Raw genomic sequence first — 16129 nt, forward strand, 5'->3', positions numbered from 1 at the left:
TAGTTCGTTTGAATCGTTTAGTAAGAAATGGGGAAAGAATGGGTTCTGTGTCATGAATAATAGTACCCATTCGGTATAACGGTCTTATAATGAAAAGACAGGTTCCATCTTTATAAATGTTGCTGTTCTGTTGGGTTCACCTTTTGTTTATCAGCTTGTGTAGAACTTGGCCAAAAGTGAATAAATAATAGCCCAATATTATTAACTAATATCAATTCGTGAGACTGTAACAATGGCAACTAAGCAAGTCATTTTTTCGTGCTATGAAAAAATAAACGTATCATAATGTTCGATTCCTGTAGCATGCAGGGTCATAATGATGAATGAGTCCTGTTAACCTTTTATTGTTATACTATATTTTATCTATGACAAATACTCGGCTTTTCAATTTATACATTTTACATATTTGTAGACGTCTCTTAGTATCAAACCAAAATGATAGTCAAGGTACACTTACACTTGTTTTTAAAGAGTTATAGTTCTTCATTTAGCATTTAAATCATCTCATCTTTTCATGTATCGTTAACTTTTAAAAAAACTACCGATACAAAATGTATTCTTTCTCGATCACATTGTAAACATCAGATTCCAGATAAATTAAGTTCATGCTTAAATTAAGTGTCTGTCTTGTGAACAGATTTTATACATTGTTGTGTTTTGTTCTGTTTGATTAATACTTGCTTTTGTGTTTTTAATATTATAGTTATACTGTTCCTTTAAAACTTCTATGTAAAGTAAATTTTGAATCAGATTGTTTGGTAGAAAATATTTCAAGAATGTTTTTTTCTTATTTTATTTTATTTCTTTATTTCTTTATTTTGTTTTGTTTATGTTTACGTATGATTATTATTATTATTATTATTATTATTATTATTTAATGGTTTCATAACTGGGCAGGCGCGTAGCTGCCTTTAGGCAAAAAAAGCTTTTGCCTGCACTTAATTTTGCCAATTTTTTTTCTTTTTTATTTAATTTTTTAATTATTTATTTATTATTTATTTTTTTTTTTTTTTTGCGGGTGATAAAATACATCCTGGAGAAGCATAAATGGTGCTCTAAAACGCTATCTCCGCAGAGCTTCGGGGGGGGGTGCTTTTCAATTTATACAGTTATATACGTTCATATATATATGTAAATGTCTCAGAATGTGGCGACTCTATTCACTACACTGCTCCATCGGATCAAATTGATACAGGGAAGATATATAAACGTATTGAAAGGTCTGAAAAATTCCCAACGATGTTAGAACTGTCAAATTTGCGATGCAAATTTTTGGTCGTTCCCTCCGCGGGACTCTAACTCGTACCGCTGTGACATCTATGGCAACACCGCCTGCACTAAGTCCAGCGCCCTAGACCACTCGGCCAGCTAAGTGTTGCCATAGATGTCTTGCTGAGATTTTACCAGTTATTTGAATTTCTTTCGTTATAAGTTTGGTGTAGGTGTGTCGGTTACATGTTTGTATCTACTGACATAGAATTTATTTATCTGTTTATATTACACTTGAAGTATCAATGGGTTGTAAATTTAGTCATTTATCAGGAAGTAATTAAAAATCAAAATAATTCTGTTTCTTACTATTTTTTTCTGTTTAAGGTTATACTGTATCATTACGGTGGTGTACTATTTATTGTCGCTGTGTATTTTCATACTGGATAAAAAAAAACGAAAAAAATATGTGTGACACAACAAAATACTCGAAGTTCCTGGCAACTGTAAATGTTTGTTTTTGACAGTATAATCAGTATTGGCTAATTTGGTGAAACGTGGGAAGTACAAAAGGTCAAACTGATCTTCGTAATCTTCTACTAATGATTTAGTTATCATTGTGAAATCTAAAGTGGAAGATTAATGTTCTGTCTTTCCGTTAAAAACTGATGTTGCTGTATCATTCTGTTTATAGGAACAAAGGTCTGAATCGTAATTTTTATTGGTTTAAAATTAATAATATGGATTTTTACCCTAAAAATTATAATACGACTTACCCAGTATATTCATACAATTAATTTTATGCATAAATTTAAAACATAAAATTTGGCATTTAATAGTTGACATGACAGCAATTTGACACAATGTTGTTAATTGGAAATGCTGCTGTGCATTATCGTCACAGCAGAAATATTAGGCAATAATAATTATGAAAAGACATCGAAGCAACAGATAAATCATTGATTTATGTATTCATTGATGAATGTAAAATCAATGTTGGGAATAGAAGTTGATCCCACCAGAATGCGAAAGGACTAGAAGACAATTTCAATAAAACTTTGACAGAATTGTCTATTTTTTTCATTTGGTTGTTGCACTGTGATATGAGGTAAAAATTATATGCATTGTACATGGAATTCGTGTTTTGTAAGAGTAATCTTTCTTGATTTGGTTGAATTAAGTGTGAGATAAAAACAGTTTTCTAAAAAAAAATACAGACACTTGTATGTATGCAGAAAGAACTATATGTACGTACATAAAAAATATAATGTGTAGAGATTAAAAAAAAAACATGGTGTGTTAGGAGAGTTTTTCTGCATGATGAATCACTTCTACCATATTGTTTAGGGCTTCGTTTTTTTAAACTGTGTTAAAAGCATATTCAGTGCCTATGAACATTTATATATGTTACAGTAAAAGTGTATAAATAAGAATTATATCGCATGCTAAAGTGGACAAAAATCAATATTATGTAGTATAAGGAAATATTTTTTTAATATTACAAAATCATTTTTATAACAGAAAATATTTTTTAATATAAGAAATTCATTTTGTAATATTAAAAATTCATTTTCTAATATTACAAATTCCTGATTTAGTAATATTACAACATATCACACGTTTAGTAATATTACAAATTGATTTTGTAATATTAGAAAATGAATTTGTAATATTAAAAAATCACTTTGCAATATTGCAAAATCAGTCATATCTTTTAATATTAAAAAAGGGTTTGGTGATATTAGATATCAAATTTGTAATATTAAAAAATGAATTTGTTATATTAGAAAATAAATTTGTAATATAAAAAAAATAAATCATTTTTTAATATTAGAAAACACTTATTTTGTAAAATTAGAAGACATACTTTTTTGATATTACAAAATCATTTCTAATATCATTAATTTATTTTATATTATTACAAATTCTTGATTTAGTAATATTACAAAATATGACACATTTAGTAATATTAGAAAATGACTTTGTAATATTAGATATGAATTTCTAATATTGCAAAATCAGTCACATTTTTTTTAATATTACAAAATGATTTTCTAATACTAAAGTATTGTAATTGAATACAACAAATCCATTTTCTCATATTAGAAAATCAATTTCTAATATTGAAAAATCATTCTTTAATATCGATAAATGATATTTTAATATTAAGAAAGGGTTTTGTAATATTAGAAATCAAATTTGTATTATTAAAAAATCATTTTTTTTTACACTAGAAAACACTCTTTTTTCACTTTGGCTTGCTATAATATTTGCTGTTATAGCACTTATGCATAATTCTGTCGTCTTTTTTCCTTTTTTTTTTCTTTTTAAAGAACGAAGAAAAAAATTCCCGATCCCAAGTTCCTGTGGCTGTGCTTGTGAGCTGACATTTTCATTCCATTCTCGTTTTATTTTCACTTTTTGCAAATTGATAAGAGGCCCAGCTCCTGACGTCCTGTTATCAATTTGCAAAAAATAAAAATGGAAATATAACGGATCTGCCTTTGAATTAAAATGAATATTCAGTTACAGACGGCTGGATCCTCTTTAGAAGACAGACTATATGAGACACATGTATGAGATATGCGATATTTTATTATTTCACTAAAATCCAGTTTGTGGATGGTGAATGTAGTTATCTCCCTTGTTATATCCACATTGTTCAAATCACAATAATTTGGGTATATAAATGCGTTAATTACTTAAAAGTATTTAAGTTAATTATAACACAACAAAAATATGTCGTAAAATATCAAAATTAACATTATTGGTTTTTTTTAATTGCAGCTAAAGTATATTTTTTACACCGACATCAGACCTCTAATTAGATTTTATATATCTGAAAAAATAAAATGAAGTATTCGAATCTTGGTTTCCTATGATTACTTAAGTTACTTATAACTTAAATTGATATTTGGGTCAATCTCCTGTAAAACGGAGATTAATTAAACTAATGCAGCTCAAAGTCCTTTCCTACCTGGAACGATTGATGGAGTCTATGGTGGCCAAGCCCACCGCTGGCAGAAAGGATTTTACGAATTATTAGTTCCTGTCAATTGTCTCAAGGTCGGCACTTTAGTAGTATAAAATGTTTTATCACTGAATAATCCTTTGATTTGGTTGACCATCTTAATTCATTTTGATTAAGTACCTTTAAGAGCTTCAAGTTTAAGTCAGGCGTGTAGGAGGCGGTCTTGGTTGCACTACAAAGAAGTAATCATCGATCTATTGATTAATGTTCTGATAATCTTGAAATATCAAAAGTTTCAATTCCTATTTCACCTAGGGTCATGATGATAAATGATTTCTGTTGACTTTTCATTGTTATGATACCTTTTATCTGTAACAGATAAAAATAAACATTTGTAGCCTTCAACAAATTTTTGTTCACTCTAGTGAATTTTTTTCATATTGTTTTTTTATTCCTTCGAATAAGTTTCGGTTTTTATCACTTGTTGCAATAAAACACACAAATTGTGCACCTATATAAGGAAATAAAGATAACTCAAATAGTAACTATTTGTTTCTCATGATTTCCGATGTTAACGTTACGAGAAAAAAAAGGGATAAATTTGGCTTATCAGCCACATTTTAGACTTATCCTTTATCAAAGAGTGACTTTGATGAACTTCAGCAAATCAAAAATTCATACCGGACAGCTCCTATCGACATTTGTTCCAGAAGGGCAAGGTTTAGGTCAAACTCAGCTTGCTACTATGGATCCACATGGATTTCGTCAATACTTGGTGCCCCGTGCAGCGCTAAGCTTGTCATAAAAGGCGACTAAATAGTGCTCAGAAACCTAGCCCGGAGCTAGGCGCTTTGCCCACAGAGCAACTGGGATGTGTGCCCCAGGTGGTGGAATTGGGTACCCCTGGCGTGTTATATGCTGGGGTTGTCAGGCTATAATACGGAAAACCTGACCGCAAACCATAGTGGTGCACCGTGTTGGGAAAGATGTCACGTTCCTCCCACGTTAAAGAACCCTGCTGTGGTATTCGATAGGAGTAGGAACCTTTTCGCTCCGCCACAGAAGCTAAATTGTCCAACCCTACCCATCCCTTCGTTTTATGTTGTGGCAATAAAAATTTGTCGATCCCATTATCCTTGTGTCCCATCCCATTTTTCATTTCATCATCATTTCATGTTCATTTTATCATCCACTTCATGTTCATCGCCTGAATATAGCTGAAATATTGCTGCTCGGGCGTTAAACCCAACAAACAAACACAATCAATACTTGGCGACATAAAAAAGTAATTACATACGTTGTAAACAGGACAGAAATAAAATTAGCTATATATTTGTAGCAAGAGACTTGGAGGATTTTCTTCATTGATTTGTATGCATGGATCTAAACGTAATCTAACATTTTTTGCCTGACTATAGATACGTCTTTGACAAGTACGTATTTGTATGCTCTTTTATGAAACGCCTGTCTGATGAGAAACACATTTATTTAAGAGTTGTCAGTTTAATATTACTTGCTGTGAATTAATAATTACATGTGGTTATTTTGTATTTACGTTATGTAGGAACATCTTTACATTATGTCGTTTTGTCTTTACGTTTTGTCATTTCGTCTTTACGTTCTGTAAAGGAGAAAGTACGTTTTTGACGAAAATCGGCCCTTATCTTAAATTTTCAAAAAATATGTTTTTGAGTAAAATGGGGTTCAGACGTCATTATTAAATATAGAAATTTAGAAGTTGTATACCTGGGGGATCTTATATGGTGCCGTAAAATAAGGAACCAATATTTTGATGTTACCTAAAAAACAACGTTTTGAGGGAGTCATTTCAAATAGGGTGGTCGTACATGAAGTATTACGCCACTACATTACTATCTCCTTTAAAAAAATAATAATAATTAAGAACAGCGGTTTACTTAAAATCACAATAATTAACATTCGCTTTATTGAATTCAAATATACGTTTACAATATGTTTTGTATGGGATATTTCTCAAAATCGTATTTTTGAAATAACTGAAAAAATCAAAATCACTAATACAGACATTTATTTCTAAATGCGCAGTTCGATCAAATAGAATATGAAGTTAAACATTTTGTAAGTTATTCTTCCGTGAATTCGCCCTCACTGTCATTGGCATCCACAGCATCTGGAATTTGTGAAGCATCGTCAATATATTCTAACCACTTTTTACTACAATCAAGTCTGAGAATTACGATAAGGCCGCAGCTTTCGACCACGGTTTAACAGCTTTATTTTCGAAGACAAATACATTTAAAAATAAATTCACAAAATTAAATTATGGTCCTTGCATGCGACCACATTGAATTTTAATAAAATAAAACCTTTTTTAATCTAAAATGCGCACTTTTCCGTTACTGACGTTGATTCGGGCAATATAATAACCGTCTTTAACTTCTTGGCATATTTGAAGACTATGATATATTGTGTTCATAATTATTGAGTTATCTTTTCTATTGGTAAGGGCGTAAAATTCAGGAAAATTTTTAAATTTTCTTAAAAAGCGTTTTTACTCCTTTGTCTTTTTATGATTACGATATGTTAGCATACATTCACGTTATGCGGATTTATCTAACTTAACGCGCAGTGCTTTCTTTAATTATTACATGAGGTCGTTTCGTCTTTACGTTATATGTAGATCTTAAATACTATATGTGTGCACCTTTCTTTTATTTGCGTGCAGTGATTTCTTTGTGTGATCGAGGTGGACAAAAATATTATGATGACGTGTCACCCCGGTACTTTTCCATCGTATTTACAAACTTCAAAACATATATAAATGTGTATCTGACAGTTTAGGCGTTCCATATAAAATGGGTGTTTATTTACAATGTAGAATTCAGGTTTATTTCTTTTTAATATATTTTTAAAAATTTGTTTGTAAATAATTTTTCGTTTAGATTATTTAACAGATTTAAAGTAGCATTTAGCATTTCAATTCTATAAGGGATCAATGTAGGGCCATACCCTAAAAATGCATATATGCATACATACATGTACATACATACAAAGAACTACAAACATGCATGAAAATAGATGGTAAATAAATAAATCAAAAATATACAAAAAATCATATTTTAATAATTACCGGTTTACGCTGAGGCCGGACCCAGACTTATACGGGGGATACAAAATTATAGACAGGCGGATACAAAATGTTAACATTCTGGGTCCCCAGGACCCAAAATGTTGATATTCTGTATCCGACCGGACCTAGGCTTATGGAGAACCCAGAATTATGCGACACCGCCACTCATATATCAGTGTTTGCCACGAACTTGCAGCGAATCTCATTTGCATTACAACACATTTTGTAGTATTTATGTTCACCAAAATATCTGAACCCCATTTTTGTCTATCGCGTATTTTCCGCAATTTTGCGGCAAACTCCATTTGCAAGGTAAACTCGCGGCAAATATTTGCAGCAAATTAGTGGTAAAGTTGTCGTATATTTGCGGCAAATATTCCCCAGAGAGCAATATTTTTGTAAGGGGAGGCAGGGTCTATCATTGTCCTAATATTTTTTGTTTATATTTTTTTCATAAATTAAGGAGCTTTGTAGGGCAGCAGACAGTCTAATTAAAATTAACCCCTCCGATTTTTATTTGTTTTGCGTACATCAAAAATAAAAAAAAAACGCAAGGTCTAATTTTTTTCTCACAATAAAGGCATGATAAAAAATTTGATTATAAGGTTCCTCCCTAAATCAAGAAACTAATGATTGACAAGTGTACACGATTTTTTTGTCAATGAGTATTCTTAATGTCAAAACTAAGTGACGACTTAGAAGAACGTGACAAGAAGGGAGAACATTGACAAAGGGACGAATTATCCTTGCAGAAACGAAAGTTACAACTTTCCGACTTATGTCATACGGTAATGTGATGTACGAGTACGACTTCATTTCCTTGGATATTATAGTAGGTTAACTGATTAAGAGGCTGTGTTGGAGATAACCATGCAAAATCTCATTTTTTGTCCAAAAGCAATTTTTGCATTGACTGAAAATTTGTGTTGGCCCAACTTGGGGTTGGAAGGTATTAAGTTAAGATTCCCCAAAATGCAATTATTCTTGTCAAACATTGTTATATTTGTAGTAACAGTCATTTTTCAAGTATTTACATATTTTTTTGATTTTCCACCATTTCTCATAATTTAATGTAGACTATTTTCATTGTTAAAAAAATGAAAGTGTTAGAATGTTAAATACAAAATAATTTTGAAAAAATGTAAAAACAAGGCTCTTTTGAGTCAAAGAAAATCAGTTTTATAGTTCAGGCTAGAAACCACTAATTCCACTTCCCATAAGCTTCTATGCTAATTTCACAATATTCAATGGCTTCTCAGGACTTTATCTTAACTTTAACCTGCAGAGGACTATATATCAGCATGATTCTACATATGTCAGCTCACAATCCTCAGAATGGCATGTGGGGTTAGCAGACTTGCAGTGCAGTATTGGTCATCGGATGTGAAGGGTCTATAAATAGCATGGGAAATTCCAGTGTTTTCACAAGATAGGGGTATATTTAGAAACCATTATGGAGATTAGGCTTCACATCACAAGAAGCAAAATGCACCTATAAAATGTACAGAAATGTTTTTCCTTTCAGAAACTGTTTAAATTTTTAAAATAAGATGAGAACTTTTTTCACAGCACTATGTTCAGGAACGGGTAATTTCTGCCTAGGACTATTTTTGCGTACGTTCCAAATGCTCATTGGTTGAATTGGTGGTCTGTAACCTTTATTTTGAAAATTGGCATGCTGCCAAGTTAATGAATACTATAGGGGTTTTTTCTTCTGTTTTGATATGGGTAACTTGGAAGTATGTCATAACCAAGTAACGCTTACAATTAACTATATTTACTTTTAAAAGATCAGTGTTGCTATAAGTTACCTATTTGTAAAATGTCAAACTGGGATTGTTTACATTTTCATAACTTTTTATGCACTTGAAAAAGAGGTATTTTTAACCATTCAAAAATTTAGCTCTGAGCCCAACCCAGACTGACATTTAGCATGAATTATAGCAATGCTTAAAAGGCCTTGAGAGAACACAGCACAATATTTTTTTTAATGTTGCGATATATGTGTGTGAAGGATAGACCAAAATGGTGTATTGATATGTGAAATATGTGAACAGAATCACAGAAAGTCTTAACGCCTGTAATGGATTCAATAAAGACAGGTAAGACGAATGTACTGATATAATAATTATTTTATAAAAAATAAGAAATTTTATAGCCCAAAACATTTATTTTAATTACTACTAAAAAAAGAACATGTGTACATTTTGTAGTGGCACATGTACTAAAATGTACAATGTATGGTACAATGTACTGAATAGGCATGGAATAAGCCTGATTCCCAATGTGGTGAATACAGTATAACCTAAACCCTTTTCAGTTTTCAGTGTCTGTGGCTGTTTTTTCTGATTTGGTCGCCCAATGGCCAAAAAGGATTAAATATAACCTACAGCAAACACAGAAAAATACCGACCATATATTTTGCATTTGTTAATGTATTTTAAAACTGATTCATGAAAGATGTTTTTCCTTTTAGGGGCCAATATAATTTTCAGCAGTATTGACTGCCAGGTCCTTGCAAAGCTTGTTCCCTGCTTTGGTTTCTTGAAAATAAGACAAAAATTATCAAAACATATTCATAAAATTACTTTGTAAAACGTTGAATAACTGTGATATTTATATACGGAGTTTCTTATAAAATGTAACAGTGCATGTATGTTTATTTTTCTGTGTAGGGTAAACCAGTATTCACATTCAAATGTTTTTTTGGGGGTTTTGTTTGCTTGTTTATTTCATTTGGTTTTTTTTGTTTGTTTTTTTTTTTTTCACTTTCATTGTTGTAGATACAAATTAGCAAGTAGATACGTTGGACATATAAATGTCCATATTATTTTATATTTTATGTTGAAATGAATCAGATCCTTAATGATTTTAATTATCTTAAACATGTCATTCGCAAGGAAATGAGTTTGAATTACACGTACAAGCATGAAGAAATGTAAGGAGGTGATTGAAGAATTTCAGTTACTCATCTCATTCACTTCATCAATAATAAATGTTCATGAGGTTTCATACTTGTTAAACTTGTACATGTACATACATGTAATGGTGATTCCTAGTATTCATTGAAATTCTGAGTAATATAATTTATTTATTAAAGGGCATTGCTTAAAATTGAAAAGATGCCAATAAAAAGAGAAATAGATTTTTTAAACAAAGATGTAAAATAATGAGCTTGTCCATTTCTATTGCAGGCAAATGAGTTTTCTTGGAGAGTGTAAGGGAGCAGAAAGGATTGAAACGCTAAGAGCTTCCAATTGAAAAAGAACAGAATGGATAAATCCAGACTTTGAATTCTGAAACTTACGATGGGAATTTTGAAACAAACTGGGCAAGACATTACCAGCCTTGTTAAAAAATACAAATGTACAAAATGATCATGTGTTTGAAATATATATATATGTGTGTGTGTACATGTATGTCTGCAAGTAAGACTTTCAAACAGTATTACACAAATGTACATGTACACTGTACATGTATGTCATAATATGGAAATGAAAAGTGAATCTCTCTTCACAGAGAGATATTGGCATGAATATTTTAATTATAAAGAAGTTAAGTAAGTTGTCAGTGGGAGACACACATTGTGCAGCTTGTTCATGTAAATCCAAATCTGCTGTATTCCTATAATCCATTCTTAAGAAATTATCTCCCCTTAAAGGATACACATGATATATTCAGTGATTTAGCTAGCGCTCGCCATTTTCGCCATTGACGAATGATTTTCGAAAGTGGCGAATTTTTCTCGTGCACGATTCGTCACTTGATATTTCAAAAAAATATCGGTAAAAAAAGCCTCTGATGTTCCCATGACCCTATAATTGACAACTTTATTACCTTTCCCAAGCCAATTAGGGTTTTACAATAAACAATCATGACCAATGTTTTGATTGCATCACCTTTGATCACACCTTGCTTGATCACCTGGTTGAGGCTAATTATCCCGACAAACAAATTAATTAACGGTAATGATTTGTTTGTTGAGCGCTGTGACACGTTCTCAAAGTACTCAAAGTGTCATCGTATGTATTTAAAATGGAAAGATGTTTGGATTTTTCAATCACAGTTCGAATCGCAACTATGTCCGCCATTACAAACTATTTTAGTTCGTCGTCACATGACAACGTACCTTAAGGTCAAAAGTCTAAAAATAAGTCAACTACTACAAATAGTCGCAGTGATCGACTATTAAAGTCAAAATTTAAACCAGAGTGGTCAAAGATATTTCCTTGCATATACTACATAGATGGGGCGATGTACTGCCGTGACTGCCAAGATGCTGGACTTACCAATACATTTTCTATCGGAAGCAACGCATTCCTAAAAGATAATATACAGAAGCACATCAACTGATCATAAATGGGCAGTTCAGTTCTGATATGGGTTCCTTTGATTTTAAGATAGCTTTCACTTTGTGGTGCATGGCTAAGGACAAGAGGTCTATGCATTACTGATCAAGTAAACAGTGCTTTACATTCATAGACACATGCCAACAATAGAAGCTGATGTATATAATTTTTAGATTTTTACACAATGATATGTATGACACAGTATTTTTTTGCATTTTTTATTCATGAATAGTTGCTAATGTAGAAACTGTATGTTGTTATATATTTTTTATTAATATGAATTATCTGTTATTTATATACCAGTGTTGAAATAGAAATAAACATGTTATTATTTATAATATAGTTGTTATAAGTATATGTATATACATGCATGCTGATAAATTTGCGACACGAAAAGAAAAAACAATATTGAGATTTAGTCTTACGCAAAAGTGACTAATGGGTTAAAAATCCTGGCTAAATCCCTGTGTATTGTTAAATATTCATTGTCAGTTTTAAGAATGTGCCATTTAATACTGCCTTTATGTGGAAAATATTCTTAATGATGATGAATGCTTTTGATTTTATGGTAGATGTATACATTTATGCATTATTTCTTTTCTGTTAAAACATGCAGGCAGAATACCTCCCCAGCTTATGTTTTGCTATTATATGTCAGTTACTTATGTTATTAGCATAAAGTATGAATTTGCAAAACTTTTTCTAAATTTTTCTTACTTGCAAAGACACTTTAAATGAGGATGCATCATCATGTTTCCATAAAAAAAATAAATTTAAAAGCGTTACTTCGGCAATAAGAAGAAGTTGAAATGTAGCTAAAATAAGGAATTTTTAAAATTTGGCAAATTTCCAAATTTTAAAACCTATTGATAGATTTTTGGTCACTGATTATAACAATCTGCCTGTAGTTTTAGAAGAGGCTAATTATACTTTATCTAGTAAATTAAGTTCATTTATCATATATTTAAAACTTTCTAAATAAATGATGTCTTAATTTTGCATGTTTTTTACCTGAAAATTGTCATCATAGTAAAGTCTCAGAAAACAAAATGGTGGCCATATCTTGGCCATCTTGGATTTTACAGGAAAAATATTTTGCATTTTTTCGTTTCACATGGGGTCCTACCCAATGCACTTTAAATTATTAGTAATTGCTGAAATCACTTTTGGACGATTTTGCATGGTTTTCTAAGAGAGAGCCTCTTAAGTTGCCTCACAACTCATCAGCCTGCATGCATGTTCAGTATTAAGCTGGTACACATCGAAATTAATCCCTTTTGGGATTAGGTGCTGGACATATATTTTGTTTTGACCACATCAGTGGTGGTCAAAACAAAAAATATCTCCATTGCCAAATCCCAAAAGGGATTAACACCGAAATGACTTCAAATGTGTGACCCGTACCTGTATCAACTTTTCCCAGTACCCAAATACTCTTTAAAAGCTTTTGTGGATTTCTTCAGGGCTTCTGGAACATGGTTATGTTGCTACAAGATTGAAGTCATCACTACAGAAGTTTTATGGTCATCATCATGAACTTGTGGATCATTACAGTGTATCCATCTGCGCCATGAAAACTGATTTGTACAAAATAATATGATGGCTAGGATAGAATCAATGATTTTTAAAAAAAATTCAAAAGTATGATTTTTTTTTTTTATTTTCAAAAGTACCGAAATGGGGAGTAGGTATTTTGGGTATCCTGAGCTCAAGCTCAACTTCCCCAAGCTGAAAATGATTATTGCCGATATCTTCTTTAAAATGCGGTGAATTTCTTAGAGTTTTTTAAAGAAATGTCTTATGAATACAATGTAAATGTATTGAAATATTCAATTTAATGAATAATAAATTTTGCTTTCAAGTATCAAAGAAAATGAGTTTCAAAATGGGTATTTTAGGTATCCCGTCTCGAGATAGTGGTTATTTTAGGTATCCCGTATCGAGAAAGGGAGGTAACGTGGTCTAAAAACTACCTAAATTAAGGAGTGCAATTTCTGATGATAAACAAATCCAATTTTTTTAGTTTTGTCTCATGTTATATATATATATATATAAAATAAAAAGTCATAATAAAGTCTTTTAAAAAAACAAAAAGGTAAAAGGACTATTGCTATTCGGCACTGGGGGTGCTTTTGTTTTTTTGAAATGACCTCCATTGGTGGTGGTAAAAAAATATCCACCACCGAATATCACCCCTTCCCCCCCCCCCCAAAAAAAAAAAAATCCGAGAGTTTCTATACTGTACCATTGCACAAATCCTGGTACCAGCAAACAATGGAAATTCTCATTAATAGAATATATGTTGGACTTAAAATATATTGCCCTGAATATTTTAATAATATTATGGTGTTCTAATGAGAAACATATAACAAAACTACAAATAACAAAAATACCGCACTTTGATTTTTGGTATGTGAATTTGAGTACTTTTGAAAATGAAAATAAAAAAAAACAAATCAAATTTTCGAAAAAAAAACCTTTTTAAAAATCATTTATTCTAGCCTAGCCATCATATTATTCATTTTGTACATGTGTACAAAATATCAGCTGGAAATATCATGTAATAATAAAGACATCAGCAAAAGAGTGTTTGGGTATGGGTATTGGTTACATATTTCAATATGTACCCTCTAAAGAGGCGGAATTGCTTACCTGGTATGACTTGCAACATTCCATTTTCAGCTCACCTGGCCGAGCTTATGCATCACATGGCGTCCGTCGTCATCGTCGTCGTGGACAAATTTTAAAAAATCTTCTCCTCAGAAACCACTGGACTGACAGGTTTTAAACTTGGCATGATTTCCTTAGGGTGTTCTGCACAAAATGACAGTTGGGATTTTTGATCCATGAAAAAACATGGCCGCTGTTACTAAAAATAGAACATAGGGGTCAGATGGCAGTTTTTTGCAAATAACTCAAAAACCGTTTTGCCTTTAGCAAATTTCTGGCGTGGATAAAATTGTTAAGCATCATGAAAAGGACCTATGCCGAAATTTTCAAAACCATTCATTGACTAATTTAGGAGTTACAACCCCTGAAACAGTTTTTTGTTGTTTTTTTTTCACATGTACAACTCTGAAAATCTTCTCTAAAACCATTTAAGATCATTGAATGAAAATAAGCATAATAGTTCTTTCGTGTATTGTGCTCAAAATGACTGTTGTGATTTTTAAGCCATGAGTAGATATGGCTGCCTATACTAAAAATGGAACTTAGGGGTCATAAGATAGGTTTTTGAAAAAAATTCAAAAAATTTTGCCTTTAGCAAAATTCTGGTTCAGGTCATGAAAATGCTAGGAATAATTTTAGATGATTTTAACTTAGGCTGTCTCATTCCTCAAGTTTTTCAAATAAGCAAATAAGCAGGTGAGCGATTCAGGAACTCTTGAGCCTCTAGTTGTAAAAGCGATCATGTTTTTTCTTGGTTAAAAGTTCCTAGTGCTCATAGCTAAGGAACAATCATATCAATTTTCATTAAATTCTGCCCAGTTGTTTCTGAGGAGAATTTTTTTAAAAGTTAAATAACATTAAAAATAGCTAAAAGATGTCGAAGAAGGGTAATAACTCCAACATGGCTTAGAATGTGTACTTCAAATTCATATTTGTAATTAATTACAAAAGTGTATGAATATATATTGTTAACATGTGTGAATAATTTGCCTCCTTGCTATCAGCAGAAAAGATAAAAATGTGGATTTTCAGTAATATTTATTCGAGTTTATTTTGTGAAAATTTCGGTAATCATTACATCATTAGCATAATGATTTTGAAAGCCTTTGTTTCCAAGCTTCGCAATGGTCTGCAACACTGAGATGTCATTTTTCCTGGGAATTCACAGTGAAACTTTGAAAGCAACTTTTTTAACATGTAAAGTAATGGGAATGTTGGAAGTGGTTAGTGAGACCATAAGCGAATTTGTATGACTTGTTTCAGAGAAATGCATATTTTTATGAGAATTGCCTTTCCTGGTCTTACAATGTAATTTCAATTTGCTTATAAAATCAGTGTAGGAGCATTGGTAATCTGGCTATATTTCAAAGGTGCATTCTACAATATATTGAAAAACAACATAGCAACAAGATTTGTATGAATAAAACTGACTCGAAACTTGAAGTCATTCCTGCAATACCTAACATCACTGTTTGGGATATTCAAAGTGCTCAAATGGTAATACAGCACACTGACTGAGAATCACACAGAGATGAAATGGGCATCATTTAAATGTCTGTTTTCATCAATGCTATTTACTACTACAGTATTTTGAATTATTGTAGACTTCAAATTGGTATGATAGGTTAGCTAAAATTGTCATTTTAAGCAGTTTAGGGAAAATATCACTGAGGGGCATAATGTAAGAAAGGCAGTTTCTTTGAAGTTCCATGTCTGATATTGATAGTTTTTGACTTTTGAGACTAGAGTACCACAAGCTTTCATGTTAAAAAAAGAAAAACATAAATCAAAAAATATTAACACATTTACATGAAAATTTGA

The 16129-nt window shown here is 31.4% G+C and overlaps 1 protein-coding gene across 5 annotated transcripts in view; it reads left to right on the forward strand.

Moving 5' to 3' along the window:
* Positions 1 to 8026: 8026 nt before the first annotated feature.
* LOC148617484 (uncharacterized) overlaps positions 8027 to 16129 on the forward strand; it is a 40422-nt gene continuing 32319 nt past the window's right edge. For 4 of the 5 annotated variants that reach the window (XR_015922514.1, XM_088585195.1, XM_088585198.1 and 1 more), the window contains exon 1: positions 8042 to 8121. The gene's annotated coding sequence lies outside the window, so the exon portion shown is untranslated. Of the gene's footprint in view, positions 8122 to 16129 lie in introns of all 5 variants that reach the window. The other variant, XM_088585197.1, reaches the window with a different exon arrangement.

This window comes from Perna viridis, chromosome 5, assembly GCF_037379345.1.
Source record: "Perna viridis isolate PV_CMFRI_1.1 ecotype Kerala chromosome 5, ASM3737934v1, whole genome shotgun sequence".
Taxonomy (NCBI): domain Eukaryota; kingdom Metazoa; phylum Mollusca; class Bivalvia; order Mytilida; family Mytilidae; genus Perna; species Perna viridis.